Source organism: Mastigoproctus giganteus, chromosome 5, assembly GCF_048544385.1.
Source record: "Mastigoproctus giganteus isolate SK-2022 chromosome 5, ASM4854438v1, whole genome shotgun sequence".
Taxonomy (NCBI): Eukaryota; Metazoa; Arthropoda; class Arachnida; order Uropygi; family Thelyphonidae; genus Mastigoproctus; species Mastigoproctus giganteus.
This window is the reverse complement of record NC_143579.1, coordinates 38,062,839-38,082,311: the sequence shown is the minus strand read 5'-3', so window position 1 is coordinate 38,082,311 and position 19,473 is coordinate 38,062,839. Positions and strand designations below refer to the sequence as shown.

General features: G+C 40.1%; 1 protein-coding gene across 7 annotated transcripts in view; it reads left to right on the top strand.

Annotated features, from left to right (window-relative positions):
- The window catches only part of LOC150085310 (calmodulin-binding transcription activator 2-like), a 736,406-nt gene that overhangs the window by 26,593 nt on the left and 690,340 nt on the right, over positions 1 to 19,473 (top strand). The gene's annotated exons all lie outside the window — the stretch shown is intronic.

Genomic DNA, 19,473 nt, shown 5'->3' with positions numbered 1-19,473 from the left:
TAGGGGGTAGAGAGCTATTACTGCTTCTGTGGAATAAATTATGCTGCATGGATTATTGATTTAAGCTATTACCAAAGAACACTTTTTATGATACACTACAAAATCAGATATTATACAGATGACTTTATGACATTGTCCATACTTCAGGATCTGATTCCTGAGATCATTTCCAGTCAGGAATGTGTTATGAACACGAGTAGTTTTATGTTCAACAATAACAGAACTATATAAGGCAATGAAATTCAATGTAATTTGCAAAATTTTGCAAGAGTAAACCTATCAAGAACTTCTGGTTAGTTTTCAAGCATCTACAATTTGATAAAGCAGTTTACCTCCTGTATTAGTTTTATGTTTTTTTTAATCTCATAGACCATTGCCTTCATGTAGTCCTACAAGCAAAGAACATGATGGGAGAGTAGTTGGTGAACTTAGTAGCTAGGCTTGTGGACCGCCACAGCCACAACACCAATCAGAGTAAGGATGATTTGGATATTCCTTTGCCTGTTAATAAAAATGTGGAGGTGTCTCGTTGTTTAGATACATGCATATTCTTGCCATTAGAGGAGTATTTTCGTAGTCCATTCCTGCAAAAGCAGTAGGCATAAGTGTCATCCTGTTAGATGATCCTTGAAGATAAATAGGAATATAAATTTGTTTCCAGTGATACTGCATCACACAGAGATAAAGAAAACCAATGTTGAGAATTACTTTCAGCTATTTGAGGCTTTTCAGGTACCCATGATTGACAGTTGAATATTTTTTAATTCTATCACAGGTGAATTGGCTTAAAACCTTTCTATACAACTGTGGGTGACATTATTCTAATGGTAAAAATATAACTGTGGAGTGTAGTTCCTCAGGTTCAAGATGCTTCACCTAGCAATGTTTGCCAAATTCTCATTCAGAGAACACTGATACAGCTGGAAATTCTTGGGTACTCACTTCTGGGCTGCATTATGCCATTTCGGTTCAGATTTTTGGAACATTTGGCTGAAACAGCAGTGCCGAGTAATTAGCATTAGTAGAGGCATACGATGCAAGATTATGCAGCATCAGCCAAAAAAAAAACCCCTCCCATTTCATTCCTCCATTTGTTCCAAATGCCTGTCCAGCTCAGCTTTAAATTTATTTAGGCTATTAGCTGGAATATTGTTACCACATTGTTACATTATAATGCGGTAACATTATAACAATGTTACCGCATCCGGGGTAGCCGATGCGCCAGCACTGGGGACCCAGGGTGCTGGTGTGAAGTGGACCACTGGCCACACAAGCTCTTACAACAATGTTACCGCATCCGGGGTAGCCGATGCGCCAGCACTGGGGACCCAGGGTGCTGGTGTAAAGTGGATCACTGGCCATAGCAATAAGCTTACTACGCTGAAAAGGGCAATTAACATTGGCGAATGGAATGTTCGAACGGGGCACCACGTTGGACAAAAGGAAATCATTGCCCAAGAACTACTTAGGTGCAAGGTATCAATCGCGGCATTATCCGAATTAAGGCTCACCGGGTCAGGAACGATGATCATCCAACCACCAGCACCTAACGAAGCGGTTATGCTATTCTACTCTGGTGGTGAGAAACGAGAAGCAGGAGTGGGCTTTATGGTCGATGTTCAGGCCACCAGTAGTGTGATCGCTTTCCAACCAATATCGGACCGCCTGGCAGTCCTTGCTGTCAAGGGCACCATCAAGACCCATATTATCTCCGCCTATGCACCAACTGAGACTAGCCTGGACCCAACCAAGAATGACTTCTACAACCAGCTCCAACATACGCTGGATTCAATTCCACAGACAGAAGTGATCATCCTCGCAGGGGACTTTAATGCCCACATTGGTGTGGACAGATCTGGTTGGGAAACAACAATGGGCAAGTTTGGCCATGGGAAGATCAATGGCAACGGACTACGTTTGTTGTCCTTTGCCGCATCTAACAAGCTGATCATCGGAAACAGCCATTTCCAGCACCCTCAAAAACATCAACTTACATGGCGAAATCCATCTGGCAAGGACTCAGCAATCCTGGACTACATTCTGATCAACGCCCGATTTCGCTCATCACTCATGGACGTTCGTGCCATGAGGGGACCTGATTGCGGATCTGATCACTACCTCATCCGGGCTCAAATTACGGCATGCAAAAAGGTCATCTCGGTCAGCCAAGCTGGACTGGAGGCAGCTAATGAATGCTGCCAACAAAGGGGCATATCAGATCGAACTATCCAACCACTTCGAGATGCTAGCCGTGCCCGAGGATATAAATGAAGAAGAAAAGCAGATCTCTGATGCCATCCTGGAATGTGCCAAGCCCCTATGTCCACCTGCCCGATGTCGAACGCAACCATGGATATCAGACGAGTGCCTCGACCTTGTGGACAAACGGAAACAGGCAAAGTTGGTCGACTTTGAACGGTACCGGCAGCTAAACAGAGAAGTCCGACAGAGGATGACAGCGGAAAGAGAAGCATACTGGAACCAAGTGGCAGACGATCTTGAAGTGGCGGCATCCAAGAACGATTACCGCACTCTCTACCGCACCCTCAGATGTCTGAGTGGAAAGACCAAATTGACTAGTGACAACATCAAGAATGCTGATGGGACCTTCGTGCGATCACCGTCCGAACGCCTGCAACGGTGGAGTGAATTCTTCAAAGCATTGTATAATCACGACCCACCTCAGGGACTGCCAGAAGCCGCACTATCGATTGAACCCCCTGAAGTCTCCATGGTCGATGTTGAGCCTACAGTAGAAGAAGTGAAAGCAGCCATACAATCCCTAAAGAATGGCAGGGCACCGGGAGTGGACCAAGTCACCACAGAAGCGATCAAAGCCGGGGGAGATGTACTGCTTCGCCGACTACACTCACTCCTCAAAACCATCTGGTGCACTGAACAAATTCCGCTAACATGGAGGAAAGCCATTATCGTACCGATCCACAAGAAAGGTGATAACCGGCATTGCAAGACCTACCATGGCATCAGCCTCATTTCCATCATCGTAAAAGTCTTTATGAAGATCATCCAGTCAAGGTTGCATAAACATTGCGAGCAAACCAGTCGAGAAGAACAGGCGGGATTTAGACCCGGGCGAGGATGCTGTGATCAAATCTTTGCCATCCGTCAGCTGATGGAGGAGAGGATCCGGTGTGGACAGCGAACCGTCATTGTTTTCATTGACTTTAAGTCTGCTTTCGACTGTGTCCATCGGCCTGCCTTATGGAAACTACTAGAGGTCGAACATGTACCTCGAAAAGTCATCACACTCCTCCAAACTGCATACAATGGTTTAACCAGCCAGGTGCGCATCCAGAACGATTTATCTGAGGAATTTACCATCCAAACTGGAGTCCGCCAAGGGGATGTAGCTTCCCCGTTGCTTTTCAACATCGTGGTCGACGCCATTATGAGGCAAGCATTCAGAAACAGATGGGGCATACAATATGACAAGGATCACTGTGACTGACCTGATGTTTGCCGATGATAGTGCTATCTTTACTGGTAACGACTCTGAAGCCACGGACATCCTCTATGACATTGCCCGCATTGCCCGGCCATGCGGTTTGAAGATCAATGCTGATAAGACAAAGGCCCTGACAACAGATGGGTCGCAAGCCACCATCTGTCTCGAAGGCGTCCAGATCGAGCAAGTGCAGGACTTTAAATACCTTGGGTCACTGGTCCAGGAGAAGAAAGTTGCATCCACCATGGAAATCCACAGCAGAATTGGACAGGCGGCCACTGCATTCGCCTCGCTCAAATGGTGTCTGTGGAAGAGGACCAACATTTCCTCAAAGACTAAAATCCGACTCTTCCGGACTTTGATCCTGCCCATTCTCCTTTACGGATCAGAAACATGGATTTGTCTCAAGCTAGATTTAAACAAACTTGAGGTATTCCAAATGCGATGCCTGCGGCAGATTTTGGCCATCTCACTTCGTGACTGCATCACTAATGATACCATCCGCACCAGATGCCAACAGCAACCAACCATTGCCGACTAAATCCAGAAGCGAAGGCTTAGATGGTTTGGCCACGTATGTAGAATGGGCACGAACAGAATACCATCCACACTCCTTTGGAGACAACGACCCACCCAATGGAGCATCCAACGGACCGCGCCTAGGAAAACGTGGGCCAAGCAAGTGGAAAATGACTTGAAGAGCCGACGTCTCGACCTTAACCAGGCCAGGACTGACGCCATGGATCGTAAAGTATGGAAGAACATCACAGAGCAAGTCCGAAACCCTGCGGCACCTACAGCAGCATACTGGTTGCGTGGCCAACCGCCTCCCCCAGCTGCCAGCTAAGGACCAAGAAGAAGGCTATTAGCTTCCACAACAAAAGATGGAAGCCTGTTCCACCAATCAACTACCTGCTGGCTAAAGGCAAATTTCCACACATCTATTCTACAACTATCTTTCCTCAATTTGAAACTGTCCCCCCTCAGGTTCTTAGTCTGAGCAAGATGAAGAATCCTGTCAGCATTCAGTTTGCTCAACCCATTCAAGGCCTTATACACCGCAGTCAGATCACCTCGCAGGCGGCGCCTTCGTAGCCAGGTGGGAAGGAGCAGTAGTGCGTAGCACACGCTTCTTGATTAGACCAGGATTCGAGCGGGTCACCACCAAATACGGAGGATGCGGAAAGGTCAGGGAATGACCACCGCATAACCCCGGAGCAATATGGCCTTAGTTGCTAATGCTCCTAAAAACCAAATAACAAACAACAACAAACCTCGCAGGTGCTTACTCTCTAGGTGCTGCAATTTGCAGAACTTAAACCTTTCTTGGTAAGAGCACCCCATTGTTCCCCTCACCAATCTTGTTGCCCTTCTTTGTACTTGTTCTAGCAACTCTACATCCTTCCTAAAATGAGGCCTCCAGACCCGTACACAGTACACTACGTGTGCCCCGACCATTGCCTTGTATAACGGGATTATCACCTCCCTGTCCCTGCTAGCAAAATTCCTATATATCACTGACAAGACTCCATAACCTGCCCTGGCAGCCCATCTACACTGTCCGGCGAACTTCATATTTGGCTGCACAATTATCTCCAGGTCTTTTCCACTTCCATGAGTGTAGTACCACCCAGTTGATACGTTTCTCTTCGGTTATTGCTACTCATGTGCAGTACTTTGCATTTATCAATGTTAAACTCCAGTTGCCATTTCTCAGCCCATTTTCCCAACTTATCTAGATCCAGTTGGAGTAGCATACTGTCATTACTGTCGTTAACAACCATGCCAACCTTTGTATCATCTGCAAACTTGGACATTAAACCTGATATACCTTCATCAATATCATTGATAAATATGCAAAACAACAATGAGCCCAACACCGAACAATGGGGAACTCCACTAATAGCATTTGTCCATGAAGAGCAGTGTCCATTGATTACCACTCTCTGTTGTCTCTATACCATCTGCCTTATACCATTTGCTTGTCTACACTTTTTCGTTCATTCTGCTTCATGTCTGAATTTTAATTTTCTACCACATTAATTTAATAACCTTTCACCCCTTCTTCACTTCACATTTGTATTATATTTCACATTACACTTTTGTAAATTTGTATTTATTTTAATTTACATTATTTACTTTATTTTTATACTGCGTAGGGTAGACTACCTTGTCTACTAGTATTACGATAAAGGCTGCATATTTGCTTCCCCCTTTTTCTAATACTGCAGACAAGTTTGGAAACACAGTGCCTGTACATGGTCAGGAGTAGTCCCCTGATGAATTTCCTGACTATATATCATTTTTTCATCTACTATATTCAGATTTTGTATATTTGCCATCCCCTGAATTCAACCTCTTGCTAAAATTGCCCTCCCATATCTGAATATAGTGTTATTTATTTATTATTATTATTTTTTTTACTTCCTCAGTTCATTTTTGTACTAGGTTTTTCAAATTCTTTCACCTGTTTAACCACTACTTCACTTCCACTTTCGACTATCCCTTAAACTTCTCTTAGTTTAAGGGACAAAGACCAATAGATTGACAGTAGCCACTGGCAGAGGTGAAAGAGATTCTTGCACTGCTTCTATTAGAATGAGCAGAAGCCTGAAAAACAAGATGCATGGTATTTCAGAGACTGCTGGGAGCCATTGCGGTACAAGTAAACACATGGGTTGTGTTAGGGTAGCTAAGAATAGAAACAGGTGCAGGTATACTTGTGTGTACACCAATGCTAGGAGTTTAGTAAATAAATTTGATGAATTGAGGTATTGCTCAAAACATCGAATGCAGATATTGTTGGGATATCAGAGACGTGGTGTCACACAGATATAAGGGATGCAGAACTGCAATTTGGGGAGTACAACGTCTACAGAAAGGATAGACAGGATAGGAAGGGGGGGAGGGGTTATGCTATTAGTTAAGAAACACATAAAAACCAAGGAAGTGAAGCCAGTCGACATCGCTGGACAGTGCAGTGTTGAGTCAGTTTGGTGTGACATAAGCATTGGGAGATCAAAATTGAGAGTAGGAATGTGCTATAGGCCTAATGACTCTGATGAGTATAATAAGGAACTGTACAGGGAAATAGAGTGGGCCAGTAAATCAGAGAGTCTTATAATGGGAGATTTTAATTTCAGATATTGACTGGAATTTGGGGGCTGGTTACTCACACACTAGCAGGGCTTTTGTGGATTTATTGGATGATTGTTTTCTACATCAGCATGTTCGGGAGGCAACTAGAGGGAGTAATACTCTTGATTTGATTATCAGCAGTGATTCTTCATGCATTAAGAATCTGCAGATAAATGAACCACTAGGTGGCAGTGATCACAGTGTGCTGAAGTGGGATTTACTCAAAGAGGTAACTACCATTAGGGGTAAAGGGAAGGGTTATTGCTTCCGTAAAGGCGACTACGATGGACTGAGACAGTATTTAAATTCTATACAGTGGGACCAACTGATGATGTTACCAACAGCAAATTCAAAATGGGAAGCATTCAAAGAACTTATCTTGGAAGCTACTAGGCTTTACATACCAACTAAGAAATATTGTTCAAGGTTTAGGGGGTCGACCGGGCTAGCTGAGTGGTTAAGTACCTGCCCGGCAACCCAAAGGTCGCGGGTTCGATTCCCGCCTCGGGCTTGGATCAAAGTACTGCAAAAACCTTGGGAGGTGCAATATGGCCACAGAAGCCGATGCGCCAACAACTACCAAATCAAAAAAAAAAAACAAAACAATCAAGGTTTAGGCCATAATGGATGTCAGATGAACTAATGAGGCATATGGCAGAGAAGAAAAATGCATGGGATACTTACAAATTAACACATGACACAGAAGCCTATGATAGATACAAGTTGATATGCAACCAAGTTACAAAGGAAGTTAGGCAGGCGAAGGCATATTACGAGAAATCCTTGGCAAGGGATGCAAAGAAAAACAGCAAAGAGTTCTTTACTTATCTAAACTCTAGAAGGAAGGGGATGAATCAGATTGGTCCACTTGATATTGATGGGTCAACTGTTGATGATCCTGCTCAGGTAGCTAACAAACTAAATGAATATTTTGCATCGACATTCACACATGAGGAGTTATTCAGCAAGGGGAATGCCAGAGGTGTATTCAACCCTAGCAGTAAGCTACAGAATCTTGAAATAACTGGGAGTAAAGTGGAGGAGAAGCTGTTGAAGATAAACACAAGAAAGGCACCCGGGGTGGATGGGATCTATCCAGTTATATTAAAGGAGGCAGCAAAGGAAGTAAGCAAACCCTTAGCCATAATTATGAGAGCTTCCTTGGACTCAGGGGAGGTACCCATAGACTGGAAATGTGCAAATGTGACCCCAATTCACAAAGGAGGATCAAAGGCTGACACAAGTAATTATAGACCTGTGAGCTTAACTTCTGTTCCAGGAAAATTAATGGAGGCACTGGTTAAAGAAGCACTGCAGGATCATTTAGACAAGACTTCAGTTATAGCTCAGACACAGCATGGTTTTGTTAAGGGGGAAGTCTTGCCTGACCAACTTGATTGGATACTATGATGCAGTCACAAAAGAACTGGCTGCAGGGAATAACTTTGATATTATATACTTGGATCTTAGAAAGGCTTTTGATACTGTTGCACATGGAAGACTGTTACACAAATTGGAGCAGTGTGACATTGGAGGCAAATTGCTGCTATGGATAAAGGGGTGGTTGAGGGGGAGAAGACAGAGAGTGGTAATCAATGGACACTGCTCATCGTGGACTAATGTTATTAGTGGAGTACCTCAGGGCTCAGTGTTGGGTCCATTATTGTTTTCTGTATTTATAAATGATATTGATGATGGTATATCAAGCTTAATGTCCAAGTTTGCAGACGATACAAAGGTTGGCAGGGTTGTCAAGGACACTACTGACACTATGCTGCTGCAACAGGATCTGGAAAGGTTGAGCAGATGGGCTGAGAGGTGGCAAATGAAGTTTAACATTGACAAATGTAAAGTACTACACATGGGAAACAGCAACCCCAGAGCAACGTATCAACTCTGTGGTACTACACTGACAGTGGTAGAGAATGAAAGGGACTTGGGGGTGGTTGTGCAGGCAGATATGAAGTTCTCTGAGCAGTGCAGACGGGCTGCAAGAGTAGCTCATGGAGTATTGTCAATGATATACAGGAATTTTTCCAGCAGGGATAAGGAGGTGATTATTCCATTGTATAAGGCAATGGTCAGGCCACACCTAGAGTACTGTATACAGGTCTGGAGGCCTCATTTCAAGAAGGATGTAGAGCTGCTGGAACGAGTACAGAGAAGGGCAACAAGATTAGTGAATGGAACAAAGGGGTGCTCTTACGAAGAAAAGCTTAAGTTTTGCAAATTACAGTGTCTGGAGACTAGGCACCAGCGAGGTGATCTGATAGAGGTGTATAAAGCCTTGAATGGTTTAAACATGCTCAATGCTGATGGGATTCTTCCTCTAGCTCAGAAAAATCACCTGAGAGGGCATAAATTCAAATTGAGGAAAAACAGACGTAGGATAGACGTGTGGAAATTTGCCTTTAGCCAGCGGGTGGTTGGTTGGTGGAACAGACTTCCATCCCTTGTGGTGGAGGTTGATAGCCTAAATAAGTTTAAGGCTCAGCTGGACAGGTATTTTGAACAAACAAAGGGGTGAAGTGGAAGTGGTTTTTTTTTTTTTTTTTTTTTTTTTTGGCTGATGCTGCATAAGCTTGCTTTCTTGCATCAAATGCCTCTACTAATTCTAGTTCAGGCACCTTGTGTTCTTTTCATTTCCATTTTCACAGACTCTTTATCTATTATACAAACCACAATTATTTATATTCTTTTGCTTCCTTTACTGCTGCACTGTGCGTTTTGGAGAATTAGACATATGATAACTTTTTTTATTTTCCTTTTTCTGCTTATTTTGCTTCTTAACAGTTGTATATTACTACTATATATATAATATTTGATTATAGTCTAAGTAGATAAGGTACGTGCTGTTTAATGGTATATTATGTTAGAATTTTTTATGTGGTGTCCGAAAATATAATACTGATACTATATAAATATAAAGAAATATGTATACAGGCTGGCAGCCCACACTATAATCAAATATAATATTACGACGGATGTAATGTTCTATCTACAATAGATGGCATTAATCCGATATGGACTATATTACTTAAGATATTTATTAATTTGCTCCTATTATATATATATATATATATATATTTTAGTTTGATTGCTTAGATTACTTAAATTTCTATAGGGTATTAAGGTGTATACTGATCAGGAGATTTAGTTAGCGTTTTTAGTCTAACCTATTTGCTAACGCTAACTAAACGCTAACTAAATCTCCTGATCAGTATACACCTTAATACCCTATAGAAAATAGATACCAAAAATTTAAGTAATATAAGCAATCAAACTAAAATATATCAAGCACGTATAATAGTCCAATTGCCACATGGCAATGACATTAACGTAGCAAGTGACAAATTAAAAACAATCTATTAGACACTAACTAAAATAATAAAAACACAAAATATATATATATATATATATATATATATAATGCACAGGCACCCAGTTACTGTTTTGTTCTAGAATTGTTGAGAATTGGACATGTGTTCACAGATCATTTTTGACTGGGAATGGATTCAAGGATAAACTCATGAAGTATTCGCATAAAGCCATTAAACACTGCATTTACTTTGATATTCACTATGCACTTGTTCATATACCATTCTCTGATTTTCTCTGTGCATGGATATGATGGTTAAGTGAGAAATGCTATTCTGATAAACGTGAGTTTTCACTTCCTGAAGTAGCACATTTTTTGGTAACAGGCAAACTAGTTGTGTTCTGTGCATTAAGATATCCTATTCACTTTATATTTTGCAAAAAGTCTGGCTCAAATAATTTGGGTGGTAGTCAGTAATGAGGGTCATATTATGGAGGTGGGTATGAAAAGTTCATACCCATCCCCATGATACGTACCCCCCCCCGACCCTCATATAGAAATAACAATAATAAAATTATGAATATAATCTTTGGTTGATTTGTCCTTTGTATAAACAAATGCAAAAGTATAAGTTCATAACATTATTATATTAGCATTAGTAGAAGCATATGATGCAAGAAAGCAAGCTTTTATAGCATTTGTGTCAAAAAAAAAAACCTTCCCATTTCACCGATCCATTCACTCCCTTCCCATTTCACCCATCCATCCATTCAGTTTGTCTAGTTCAGCCCCGAATTTATTTAAGCTGTCAACTTTCCACAGTGATAGATGGAAGCTTGTTCAAGCAATCAACCACCTGCTGGCTAAAGGCAAATTTTCACATATCTATTCTACAATTGTCTTTCTTCAATTTGAATTTATGCTCCCTCAGGTTCAGGATCTGAGCAAGAAGATTCTCAGATTCTGAAGAATCCCATCAGCATTGAGCTTGCTCAAAACCATTCAAGGCCCTTTTACACCTCAATCAGATCACCTCGCAGGTGCCTAGTCTCCAGATGCTGCAATTTGCAGAACTTAAGCCAACCTTGATAACAGCAACCCTTTGTTCCACTCACTAATCTCTTTGCCCTTCTCTGTATTCATTCTAGTAGCTCAACATTTTTCCTGAAACGAGGCCTCCAGTACTCAAGATGTGGCCTGGCCATTGCCTTATACAAGTGGGGATCCCTGCAATCACCTTATCCCTGCTAGCAAAATTCCTATATATCATTGACAAGATCCCATGAGCTACTATTGCAGCCTGTCTGCACTGCTCAGAAAACTTCATATTCTTCACAATTATCCCCAGGTCTTTTTCATTCTCCACTACCCTGAGTGCAGTACCACACATTTATATAATCCAGTAAGCGCTGGTTATAGATCACTGGTTATTAGAATCAAATTTCAAAGAACCGATTCAAATCAATAAAATGCACTACTACACCTTCATCATTTATTAGAATCATATCTTCAGTTATAAGAATTAATTTTGAATGCCTCTATGATAGTTTTCTAAAGCACACTTCTGAAGGTCACATTTATAGAGGTCAACAACCATGAAACAATAAAAACAATTTGCAGTTTTTGATTTTTTGGGACTTTTTGTTTGTACAGTCTGTTAAAAACAGGTAGTTTCCACAGCTTTAATAGAAGAAGAAATTGCCCAGTCTGTTACAGATAATTTCGCCAAGGAGAATGAAAATGAAGATGAACCCGAATGAATTCCAGTTACAAAATGGCAAACTCATAAAGCTATAGCCGTCCTGAGAAGAGTGTTGGAAGAAACTGGTGCAAATGATCATGAATGTAGATTGTTATACAATATTGAAAAATCTAAAATGGACTTTGTAGTGGTAATTTAAAGCAATCTAAAATAAGTGGCTATTTAAAATTTTAATCATATTACAAAGTGTTGTCTAATTAATGTATATTAATTAAGCTTCATATTTAAGTATAAATTTATCTTTATTTTGATCACCTATGGATAATATTCTTTTGATTTTCACACATCATTTAATTGATAATAAACTTCTGGTAATAAAGTGTAAATTTGTGCTTTATATCTTATAGCCTGTGGATAATATTCGCCAATTTTCGCTTATTAGAATCACCATTTAGTAGAATGAAAATTCAATTTGCAAACGTGATCACTATAACCTTTGCTTATTGTATATTAGCATTAGAATTAGTAGAGGCATATGATGCAAGAAAGCAAGCTTATTTATCATCAGCCAAAAAAAAAAAAAAAAACCTTCCTGTTTCACCCATCCATTCACTCCAAAAGTTTGTCTAGTTCAGCCTTGAATTTATTTAAGCTGTCAACTTCCACAAAGACAAATGGAAGTTTGTTCCAGCAATCAATTAGCCGCTGGCTAAAGGAAAACTTCCACACATCTATTCTACAACCATCTTTCCTCAGTTTGAATTTAGCCCCCTCAGGTGGGCTAAATTCAAACTGAGGAAAGATGGTTGAAATCTGAGCAAGAGGAAGAATCCCATCGGCATTGAGCTTGCTGAAACCATTCAAGGCCTTATACACTTCAGTCAGATTACCTCGCAGGTGCCTACTCTCCAGACACTGCAATTTTCAGAACTTAAGCCTTTCTTGGTAACCGCAACCCTTTGTTCCACTCACTAATCTCATTGCCCTTCTCTGTACTCGTTCTAATAGCTCAACATCTTTCATAAAATGAGGCCTCCGGACCTGTATACAGTACTCAAGGTGTGGCCTGACAATTGCCTTATACAAGGGGATAATCTCCTCCTTATCCTTGCTAGCAAAATTCCTATATGCCATTGACAAGACCCCATGAGCTACTCTTTCAGCCTGTCTGCACTGCCCAGAAAACTTCATATCTGACTGCACAATTACCCCAAGATCTTTTTCATTCTCCACTACCCTGAATGTAGTACTACCACACAGTTGGTATGTTAATTCGGGATTACTGCTACCCATATGCAGCACTTTGCATTTGTCAATGTTAAACTTCAGTTGCCACCTCTCAGCCCATCTGCTCCACTTTTCTAGATCGATCCTGTTGCAGTAGCATATTGTCCTTACTGTCATTAACAACCCTACTATCCTTCGTATAGTCTGCAAACTTGGACATTAAGCCTGCTATACCTTCATCAATATCGTTGATAAATACAGAAAACAACAGTGGGCCCAACACGGATCCCTGGGGAACTCCACTAATAACATTAATTCATGAAGAGCAGTGTCCATTGATTACCACTCTATCTTCTCCACTCAACCATCCTTTTATCCATTGTAGCAACTTGCCTTTAATGCCATACTGCTCCAACTTGTACAGTAGTCTTCCATGTGCAACAGTATCAAAAGCTTTCCAAGTGTATTATATTATATTTTCTGTGATTTCCTTTTTTAAGACAAAGAACAAATTTGAACATGCATGATGATGTGACACATACTTTGGGCACTTTTCCATCATGTGCCAATTTGAAAACATGGACAGCACAATTCAAATGGTGTGGGGGAGTGGTGACACTCACATTAGGCAACAAATAATGGCTAATTGCCAAGAAAACATTGATAGTGATGTGCTGATGGCAGACTGGTGATTATCAATTCACAAAATAGCACAGGCTACAGGCATTTTATATGAATGGGTGTAAAACATTCTTACAAAAGAATTGGTTTATTAGCAGTTTCTGTACGATAGGGCTCATGGTTTTAGACATCTGATCAAAATTTAAAGTCAGCTCCTTAAAATTGGAAAAAAATTAACATTATGAAGTGGAACTGGTAAAAATTTTGGAAAGATTTATAACCATGGACAAGAGATTCACCACTATGAGCCTGAATCAAAGCAGCAGTCAGACCCTGAGTTCACTGGCTCAAAAGAAGGCAGAAAAGCCCCATCAGCCAGAAAGGTTATGGCAACAATTTTTGGTATACTTAAATAGTAATAATAATGGTGGACTATTTCAAGAGATGTTTCAGAATGTAGTAGTAGTATACTATACTAATCTATTAACATCAGTTGTGAGATGGCATCTTTCATCAAGGCACCTGCTTGCACATCAGCAATTGTAATGACAAATGCATCGGTTTCAGTACAAAGGCAAAAGTAAAGTACAAAGAGAGGCAAAAGTAAAATGAATAAGGTCGAAATTTTCACGGTTATAACTGATTCCAGAACTAGAAGCTGTAAATTCAAGTTACGGGGGGGGGGGGGAGGGGATGTTTAGACTGGATTGTAGGAAGTTTTATTTTAGCCAGCAAGTTATAAATTACTGGTATAAGTTACCTATATGGGTGGGAGAGGCTGACAATTTGGGGAAATTCAAAGGTCAGTTGGATAGTTACGTATGGGAGAAGGGAAATGCATAGGTCGTCTATTTCCTTTTCTTTTATTATTTATTTTATTTTATTATTATTATTATATTACTCTTTTTCTTTCTTTCTTTTTTTTTTTTATTTGGCTGGTTCAGCATAAGCCTTAGGTTTCCTTGCACCATATGGCCATTACTATTACTAAGTTGCTGCCACCCCCCCCCCTCTCATTATCTGGATCTGATCCCACCATATTTCTGTTTGTCTCAAACTTAAATTTTACTCAGCTGACAAAAATTCAAAGGAAATGAGGAGGCTATATCAGCCGTGGAAGCATTTTTTTTTTCTGGCATTGAATCATCCCACAAAGTGGGATACTTTTTAGGATGATTCATCATCATTTCAGCACTACTAATAAGTAGTGTATGTAGCTTCAAGGAGATGATATTGAAAAATAATAGATACTGCTTTATAGTGGGCTGAAAACCTTTCAGTACCCCCCCTCCTTCCCCCTACAGGATTAGATATTTCTAACCCAACTTTAAAAAATTGAATTATCTATGAACTTTTCAGTAATATCTTACTATGAGTTTGATTGACATCAGCAAATATTTTAATCTAATCCATCAGTTCTCAAACTTTTTCATTAGGAGGCCAATATTGATCAAAATACGACAATAGAAATTGTGAGTGGGCCGTATATCTAGTTAATACTGTGATATCACCGATATGTTTATACATTGCATGACATACATACAGTAGAGCGAAAGTTATCCGGAATAATTGATATCAGGAAATTCTGGATAGCCAAATTTTCCGGATAATATTTCTGGTAAGATTAAATAAATTTAATCTTACCTTATGATTAAATTAATATGATTAATTAAATAAAAAAAAATTATAAACCAATCTCGGAAAATAGAAACATCCATCTAGGCAGTTTTATGATTTTTATACAAAACAGGAAAATTAGAAATATTTTTAAATGCTCTGTTTTTTCGACTTACTGATAACGAGCACAGACAATATGTGCATCCCAGTGGCATTTGCACACATAGCAATTGTAACTCGCTCTTTTCTGATTATAATAAGCGAAAGATTATAATAATCTTTCGCTTATTATAATAAAAATTCAATTTGCAAACATGATCACTTTAACCGGAGCTTACTGTACTACCGTTAATAAAAAAAATTTTAAAAAAGAAGAAAGATCAGCTTTTCAAATTGTTCCAGATAACTGACGTTCTACTGTATAAAAAAACACTAATTTTCTGAAAACTTGGTGTAGGCATTTCTCTTTTAGTGGCTAGGGTTTTTCTCGGTAATGCTTTCCATAATAAACCCATCTGATTAACATAATAAATGTTTTCTTTCTCATAATTTGCTATAACTGAAGCAGATTTACTTTTCAAATGCTACCGCTGCCGATTCATCTGCAGATAGTTTCTCACCTTGAATATCTAGTTCACGTATACTGTCTCTCGGCTTAAAATTTTCAGCCAACCTGTGCTTGCTTTAAAATCTTTATTATCTCTTAATTTTCGATTAAAATCCAATGCTTTTTCACACAACATTGGGCCAGACAGTGGTTCACCCAAACTTCGCTCTAAAGAAAACAAAAAAATAAAGTGAGTGTGCTCTCGAAAGTGACATTTCCAGGTTTTAACATCTTTTTTCTGCTAGATCCTCCTTCGCTATCCATAATTGACACAAATTCTGTTATTAACGTTAGTAGAGGCATATAATGCAAGAAAGCAAGCTTATACAGCATCAGCCAAAAAAAAAAACAGCTCCCATTTCATCCCTCCATTTGTTTCAAATACCTGTCCTGCTCAGCCTTAAATTTATTTAGGCTATCAACTTCCACAACAAAAGCTGTAAGTCTGTTCCACCAATCAACTACCTGCTGGCTAAAGGCAAACTTCCGCACATCTATCATACAACTGTCTTTCCTCAATTTGAATTTATGCCCTCTCAGGTGATTATTCTGAGCAAAAGGAAGAATTCCATCAGCATTGAGCATGCTCAAACCATTCAAGGCTTTATACACCTCAATCAGATCACCTTGCAGGTGCCTACTCTCCAGACACTGCAATTTTCAGAACTTAAGCCTTTCTTGGTAACCGCAACCCTTTGTTCCACTCACTAATATCATTGCCGTTCTCTGTATTTGTTCTAATAGCTCAACATCTTTCATAAAATGAGGACTTCAGACCTGTATACAGTACTCAAAGTGTGGCCTGGCCATTGCCTTATACAAGGGGATAATCACCTCCTTATCCCTGCTAGAAAAATTCCTGTATATCATTGACAAGACACCATGAACTACTCTTGCAGACCATCTGCACTGCTCAGAAAACTTCATATCTGCCTGCACAATTACCACCAGGTCCTTTTCATTCTCTTCCACTGTCAGTGTAGTACCACAGAGTTGATACGTTACTCTGGGGTTCCTGCTTCCCATGTGTAGTACTTTACATTTGTCAATGTTAAACTTCATTTGCCACCTCTCAGCCCATCTGCTCAGCTTTTCTAGATCCTGTTCCAGCAGCATACTATCATTAGTGTGATTAACAACCCTGCCAACCTTTGTATCATCTGCAAACTTAGACATTAAACCTGATATACCATCATCAATATCATTTACAAATACAGAAAACAACAATGGACCCAACACTGAACCCTGAGGGACTCCACTAATAACATTAGTCCACGAAGAGCAGTGTCCATTGTTTACCTCTCTGTCTTCTCCCACATCCCTTTATACATAGCAGCAATTTGCCTCCAATGCCACACTCCTCCAATTTGTGCAGCAGTCTTCCATGTGCAACAGTATCAAAAGCCTTTCTAAGATCCAAATATATGATATCAAAGTTATTCCCTGCATCCAGTTCCTTTGTGACCACATCATAGTATCCAATCAAATTGGTCAGTCAAGACTTCCCCTTAACAAAACCATGCTGTGTCTGAGCTATAACTGAAGTCTTGTCTAGATGATCCTGTAGTGCTTCTTTAACCAGTGCCTCCATTGATTTCTCTGTAACAGAAGTTAAACTAACAGGTCTATAATTACTTCAGCAACTGAAGTTTAACCTTAACAAATGCAAAGTACTGCATATGGGTAGAAGTAACCCCAGAGAAACGTACCAACTGTGTGGTACTACGCTTAAGGTGGTAGAAAATGAAAAAGACCTGGGAGTAATTGTGCAGTCAGATATGAAGTTTTCTGAGCAATGCAGACAGGCTGCCAGGGCAGGTCATGGGATTTTGTCAATGATATATAGGAATTTTGCTAGCAGGGAGAAGGAGGTGATTGTCCCTCTGTATAAGGCAATGGTCAGGCCACGCCATGAGTACTGCGTACAGGTCTGGAGGCCTCATTTTAGGAAGGATGTAGATTTACTTGAGCGTGTACAGAGAAGGGCAACAAGATTGGTGAGTGGAATGAAGGGATCCTCTTACCAAGAGAGGCTTAAGTTCTGCAAATTGCAGTGGCTGGAGACGAGGCACCTGCGTAGCGATCTGATTGAGGTGTATAAGGCCTTGAATGGATTGAGCACGCTGAATTCTGATAGGATCCTTCCACTTGTTCAGATTACGAACCTAAGGGGACATAAATTCAAATTAAGAAAAGACAGATGTAGAATAGATGTGCAGAAATTTGCCTTTAGCCAGCGGGTGGTTAATTGCTGGAACAAACTTCCATCTGTTGTTGTGGAAGTTGATAGGTTGAATAAATTTAAGGAGGAACTGGACAGGCATTTGGAGGGAATGGTGTGATTTTTTTTTTTTTTTTTTTTTTTTTCGGCTGATGCTGCGTAAGCTCATACACTTGCTTTCTTGCATCACATGCCACCACCACCACTACTACTACTACTCGTGTCGCCCTTTGATCCTCCTTTGTGAATTGCAGTCACATTTGCACATCTCCAGTCCATGGGTACCTCCACTGAGTCCAAGGAAGCTCTCATAATTATGGGTAAGGGTTTGCTTACTTCCTTTGCTGTCTCCTTTAATATAACTGGATAGGTCCCATCCACCCCGGGTGCCTTTTTTATGTTTATCTTCAACAATTTCTCCTCCACTTTCCTCTCAGTTATTACAGAATCATCTAGCTCACTGCCAGAGTTCAATTCACCTCTGGCATTCACCTCCCTAAATAACTCCTCATGTGTGAATGTAGATGCAAAATACTCATTTAGTTTGTTAGCCACCTGAGCAGGATCATCAACAGTTGAACCATCAATATCCAGTGAACAGATCTGATTCATCCCTTTCCTTCTAGAGTTTACATAGGTAAAGAACTCTGCTGTTTTTCTTTGCATTCTTTGCCAAAGATTTCTCATCTGCCTTTGCCTGCCTAATGTCCTTTCTGACTTGGTTACAGACCAGCTTATATTTATCATAGGCCATCATGTCTCCCATTAATTTATATATATCCCATGCCTTTTCTTTCTCTACTGCATGTCTCATTAGTTCATCTGACATCCATTTAGGCCGAAACCTTGAACAATATTTCTTAGTTGGTATGTAAAGCCTAGTAGCTTCCAAGGTTAATTCTTTGAATGCCTCCCATTTTGAGTTTGCTATTGGTAACATCATCAGTTGGTCCCACTGTATAGAATTTAAATACTGTCTCAGACCACCGTAGTCACCTTTACGAAAGCAAAAACCCTTCCCTTTACCCCTGATGGTTGTTACCTCTTTGAGTAAATCCCACTTCAGCACACTGTGATCACTGCCACCTAGTGGTTACTTTATCTGTAGATTCTTAATGCATGAAGAATCACTACTGATAATCAGATCAAGAGTATTACTCCCTCTAGTTGCCAATTTGTGAGCCCATTGTTGAGACGATGGGCTCACATTTATTTATTTTATTTTACAAATGAAATCCTGAATTCAATTATTGGGATATCCAGAGCCGAAACTACAGTGAAGCAAGTGAGGCCCCATCCTCAGCATTTTAATGGTGCAATCGACCAGTTATGTATTTTAAAATATTCATTTTTGATTTAATTACAATCGGTTCTCTGTTTAACAAACTTCTGTATAGCGAATTTTTTTGAATTCCCCCTTGGTAATTACATTTAAAATAGTTTCCGTTGAACGAAGAATATTTGCATATTATAACGAATGGATTATGAGAGACAATTTTGTACACATTGTTCTCACCTCTGCCTTTTAGGTAATTAGAAAGTGCGAATTAAGGGT